Below are 6,000 nucleotides of genomic sequence, written 5' to 3' on the forward strand. Positions count from 1 at the left end.
AGAGCGTTGGACTGGGATGCTGAAGACCCAGGTTCGAGACCCCGAGGTCGCCAGCTTGAGCGCGGGCTCATCTGGTCTGAGCAAAAGCTCACCAGCTTGAGCCCAAGGTTGCTGGCTCAAGCAAGAGGTTACTTGGTCTGCTGAAGGCCCGCGGTCAAGGTACATATGAGAAAGCAATCAATGAACAACTAAGTTGTTGCAACGCGCAACGAAAAACTAATGATTGATGCTTCTCATCTCTCCGTTCCTTCTGTCTGTTCCTGTCTATCCCTCTCTCTGTCTCTGTAAAGAAAAAAAAAAGTAAAAACAAACAAACAAAAAAAACCCCCAGAAATCAGAGGCATTTTTATACACCAACAATGAACTGTCAGAAAGAGAAATTAAGGAAACTATCCCCTTCACTATGGCAACCAAAAAAAATTAAAGTACCTACAAGTAAATTTAACCAAGGAGATTAAAGACTTGTACTAAGAAAATTATAAAACATTGATAAAAGAAATCAAGGAAGATACAAACATGTGGAAGCATGTACTGTGCTCATGGTTAGGAAAAATAAACATCATTAAAATGTCTATATTACCCAAAGCAATCTATAAATTCAATTAAAATACCAATTAAAATACCAATAACATTCTTCAAGAATATAGAACACATATTCCAAAAATTTATACGGAAACAAAAAAGAACACAAATAGCCTCAGCAATCTTGAAAAGGAAGAATAAAGTGGGAGATATCACACTTCCTGATATCAAGTTTTACTACAAGGCCATTGTACTCAAAACAGCTGGCGTAAGGAAAGGCATATAGATCAACAGAACAGAGAACCCAGAAATAAACCCACACCTTTATGGACAAGTGATATTTGACAAAGGATGTAAGAGCATACAATGGAGTAAAGATAGCCTCTTCAACAAATAGTTTTGGGAAAATTGGACATCTACCTGCAAAAAGATGAAACTAGACCACCAACTTACAATATTTACAAAAATAAATTCAAAATGGATAACAGAATTAAATGTAAGCCGTGAAACCATAAGCATCTTAGAAGAAAACATAGGCAGTAAGCTCTCCGACATCTCTTGCAGCAATATATTTGCTGATTTATCTCCACGGGCATGTGAAATAAAAGACAGGATAAACAAATGGGACTATATCAAACTAAAAAGCTTTTGCACAGCTAAAGACAATAAGAACAGAATAAAAAGACAAACTACACAATGGGAGAACATATTCGACAAGAGGTCTGTTAAGGGGTTAATAACCAAAATTTGTATAGAACTTGTAAAACTCAACACCAAGAAGATAAACAATCCAATCAAAAAATGGGCAAAAGAAATGAATAGATACTTCTCCAAAGAGAACATACAGATGGCTAAGTAGGCATATGAAAAAATGCTCAACATCACTAATCATTAGAGAAATGCAAATTAAAAGCACAATGAGATATCACCTCACCATAGTATCCCATTGTGTATATATAGGATATATATATATACACAATGGGATACTATGGGGCCATGAAAAAGAGGGAAATCTTACCTTTTGCGACAACATGGAGGGACCTGGAAACTATTATGTTAAGTGAAATAAGCCAGGCAGAGAAAGAAAAATATCATATGACCTCACTCATTTGAGGAATCCAATGAACAATGGGAACTGAGGAATGGAATTGAGGCAGAGGAGGAATCAAAGGGACCAGAGGAAAAGAGGACAGAGGGAAAGGGGATGATAAGATGGGATAAAGCTGAAGGGAAGGGGGGAGGGAGCAATGGGGAGGAGGGTAAAGAAGATGTTGAGGGGAATATGGGGGAGGGAGGATGCATTCGGGGCAGCACTAGAATATATGTAAACACTATAAATTAAAATCAATAAAAAATAGCAAGATACAAAATTAATAATCAGAAAGTGGTGACATTTTCATACACCATTAATGAACTATCAGAAATAGAAATTAAGAAAATAATCTCATTTACTATTGCAATTAAAAAATAAGGTAGCTAGGAATATATTTAACCAAGGATGTAAAAGACCTTTACTTGGAAAATTGTACAATATTGAAGAAAAAAATTGAGGAAGATACAATTAAGTGGAAGCATATACCATGGTCATAGATAGGAGAAATTAACATCATTAAAATGTCCATAGTATTAGTATTCTATTAAAATACCAATAGTATATCTTACGGATTTAGAACAAATATTCCAAAAACTTATATGAAAACACAAAATACCCCAAATAGCCTCAGCAATCTTAAGAAAGAAGAATAAAGTGGGAGTCATCGCACTACCTGTTATCAAACTATACCACAGGGCCATAATAATCAAAACAGCATGGTACTGGCATAAAAACAAACATATAGTAGTAGATCAGTGGAACTATATAGAGAATAAAGAGCCCAGAAAAAAGCCCACACCTTTTTTGATGAATTAATATTTGACAAAGGAAGCAAGAAGATACAATGGGTTAAAAAGAGTATCTTCTAAAGGTGTTGGGAAAATTGGATAGATACAGGCACATGCAAAAGAAAATTAAACTAGACCATCAGCTTATACCATATGCAAGAATAAACTCAAATGAACTAAAGACTTACATGTAAGTCACGAAACCATAAAATCCTAAAATAAAACATAGGCCTAAGCCTGACCAGGTGGTGGCGCAGTGGATAGAGAGTCAGACTAGGATGTGGAGGACTCAGGTTCGAGACCCCAAGGTACCAGCTTGAGCACAGGCTCATCTGGTTTGAGCAAGGCTCACCAGCTTGAGCCCAAGGGGTTACTCGGTCTGCTGAAGGCCCCCGGTCAAGGCACATATGAGAAAACAATCAATGAACAGCTAAGGAGCTGCAATGAAGAATTGATGTTTCTTATCTCTCTCCTTTCCTGTCTGTCTGTCCCTATCTGCCCCTCTCTCTGACTCTCTCTGTCTCTGCCACAAAAAAAAAGGCAGTAAAATCTCAGACACTTCTCATAGCAGTATTTTTTCTTATATATCTTCTCAGGCAAGGGAAACAAGGAAGAAATAAACAAATTGGACTATGTCAAACTAAAAATCTTTTACACAGCAAAAGAAACAATTAATCAAATGAAAAGGGGGCCCACTGAATGGGAGAATATATTTGCCAATTATACATCTGATAATGGGTTAATATCCAAAATATATAAAGAATTTATACAACTCAACACCAAGAAGACAATCCAATTAAAAATTGGCAAAGGATCTGAATAGACAATTCTCCAAAGTGGACAGACAGATGGCAAACAGACATATGAAAAGATGCTTAACATTACTAATTATCAGAGTGATGCAAATAAAAGTCACCAATGAGATGTCACCTCACTTTTGTCAGAATAGATATCTAATATCAGTAAATTAAAAAACAAGTGCTGGCGAGGATGTGGGGAGAAGGGAACCCTTGTGCACTGTTGGTGGGAATGCAGACTGGTGTAGCCACTGTGGAAAACAGTATGGAGATTCCTCAAAAAATTAAAAATAGATTTGTCTTTTGACCAAGTAATTCCACATCTGGGAATTTTTCAGAATTTCATTCTTTATAGTGCTTTTTTACCTCATGAATTGTGAGGCATGGATCTTTCTATGAGATTATTTTTTTCAGCATCAATAATTTGCTTCTTGAATTTGAGATTTCTCCTATCCCATATATCTAACAAATTTGTCACAAGTTTTATTGACCATTATTTAAAAATGATTTCAGGTTAAACCCCATAAAATGAGTTTGTATCACCATTTTTCCAATCTGAGATTTAATTTTAACAATTTTTAGTATGGGTACTTAATTTAATTGCAATATTGGGACCAAATCTCTTACCTTTATCACATTTTGACCATGACCTTGAGTGTGTAGCTTCAAAGCTTGATCTTTCACAGTACCATATTTCTCTATTAGAGCTATATTCTCTAATTTACTGTTTTAGATATCAGGCATTTTTTATCTTAGTTCTAGAGTGAAAATCAGTGAAAACTTCAGTTTTGACCTTTACTGTAAAGTTTAGCTTTTGGAGTTTTATTGTTTTTTTCTTTAGATAAAAAATGTCTTTCTTGGTAGAAAGTCCTATGTTCTGCTAGGAATTCCCTGGTTGGCCTGTGCTTTCTGATTGTGTTTATTAGCATAATGTCAGCAAATTCTAACAATTACTATATAACCACCATTTTAAGAACATTGGTTAAAATCAGAGCATAAGCAGAGCTGGTCACATTGTTTTGAATTTAAGTTTTTTGTACGGTTTTAAGTTAATTCTAGTAAACTAAAAACATCTTCAAATATGCTAAGGTTCATACCTCTGAAATTAAGGGACTATTCATAGAGAACCTATTTATTCTAAATATATCCTTTCATTTTTTCCTCTCATCCCTCTTTTTTCCTTATGTCCCACCCTCTCTTCATCCTTCTTAACAAGATCGGTTGTTAAGATGGTCAGTTGAGGTACACCAAACTGCACAGACTTTTTAAGTTAATTTTTTACTTTAATAAAAATATCATTATTACCCTCTTAAAATAAATGAACTTTTTTCTCCTTAAATATTATATTTCTTTTAGTTTTATCCCCCTTCTGCTGTTATAATGTTTTTCTTGTGGACATGGAGAGTCATATGTACCTCTAATCTATAATAGTATATTTATTATAGACCCTCTTGCCGTCTCTTTGTGTAACTTATTGTATGGTATTAAAGTTGGCTAAATAGCTGTTTTTTCGCCCTAGCCGGTTGGCTCAGTGGTAGAGCGTCGGCCTGGCGTACAAGGGGTCCCGGGTTCGATTACCGGCCAGGGCACACAGGAGAAGCGCCCATCTGCTTCTCCACCCCTCCCCCTCTCCTTCCTCTCTGTCTATCTCTTCTCTTCCCGCAGTGAGGCTCCATTGGAGCAAAGACCCGGAGGGGCAGAGCATCGGCCCCTGGTGGGCGTGCCGGGTGGATCCCGGTGGGGCGCATGCGGGAGTCTGTCTGACTGTCTCTCCCAGTTTCCAGCTTCGGAAAAAGAAAAAAAAATAGCTGTTTTTTCCTTTATTTTTTATGACTGTAATAATAAAATAGTTTGCAATACTGAATCAGTACTCCATAAGTTATATTTATTTATTTATTTGAAAAATATTCCCAAATTAGAGGACAAGTATATTTTTTTCAAAGCATATGAAACCATCACCAGACAAATGGATAAACAAATGAGTATATTTATTTAATTATAAAACATAAAGAACATGAAATATATCCCTGGTATATTCTTAAGGGGTAAAGCAAGTTGCAAAACTATAACAGAAATTCATTTGGTTAAAAACACACACCTACACAAACACACACAGACAGAAACACACATCTCACTCCATACCACACACACACACACACACAGATGCAAACATGTACCCATCCATCTGTTTAGTACAATAGTTACCTACAAGAGTTGGAGTTGTGCAATACATAGGACATCCTGTTGGGTAGTGATACCTTTCTTCCTTCTCTCCTGTGTTGTACATTGACATGGCTCTAAGTGAAAAAATTATAAAACTTATAATTAAAGACAGAAGCCCCATACTTCCAACTTCTGCCCACCTCAAATTCAGATAATTAGAAGTGATTATATTTTTAAAATGTAACTTCATACCATACTACATTTAGCCATTTCTGTCCTCATAATGCTATAATCTTTCTAAATAATTTCAAAACACTTTTGTTTCTTGAGTTTTCATATTAATTTCTTACTGTGGACCTCCTTGACTACACTCCATTCCTGCCATCCTCTCATTGTAATTATAACTTTGTTTTTATAAGCCTTCAGTATTTTCATTATGATAACTTTGAGATCTGAGACTGAGGGCAGTAGACTGTACTGCGATAAGGATAATCCTATAATTTTCCTACTCCAAGACTGGTAGACAGTGTTTACATCTTGCCTGTCCTTCTCGCTTGGCCTTTCAGCTTTAAGTGACAGTATTTCCCAGACTCACAATCTCATGTGGTCCACTTGTGCACCTCTTCAGATAAGACAG

This window comes from Saccopteryx bilineata, chromosome 1 (genome assembly GCF_036850765.1).
Source record: "Saccopteryx bilineata isolate mSacBil1 chromosome 1, mSacBil1_pri_phased_curated, whole genome shotgun sequence".
NCBI lineage: Eukaryota > Metazoa > Chordata > Mammalia > Chiroptera > Emballonuridae > Saccopteryx > Saccopteryx bilineata.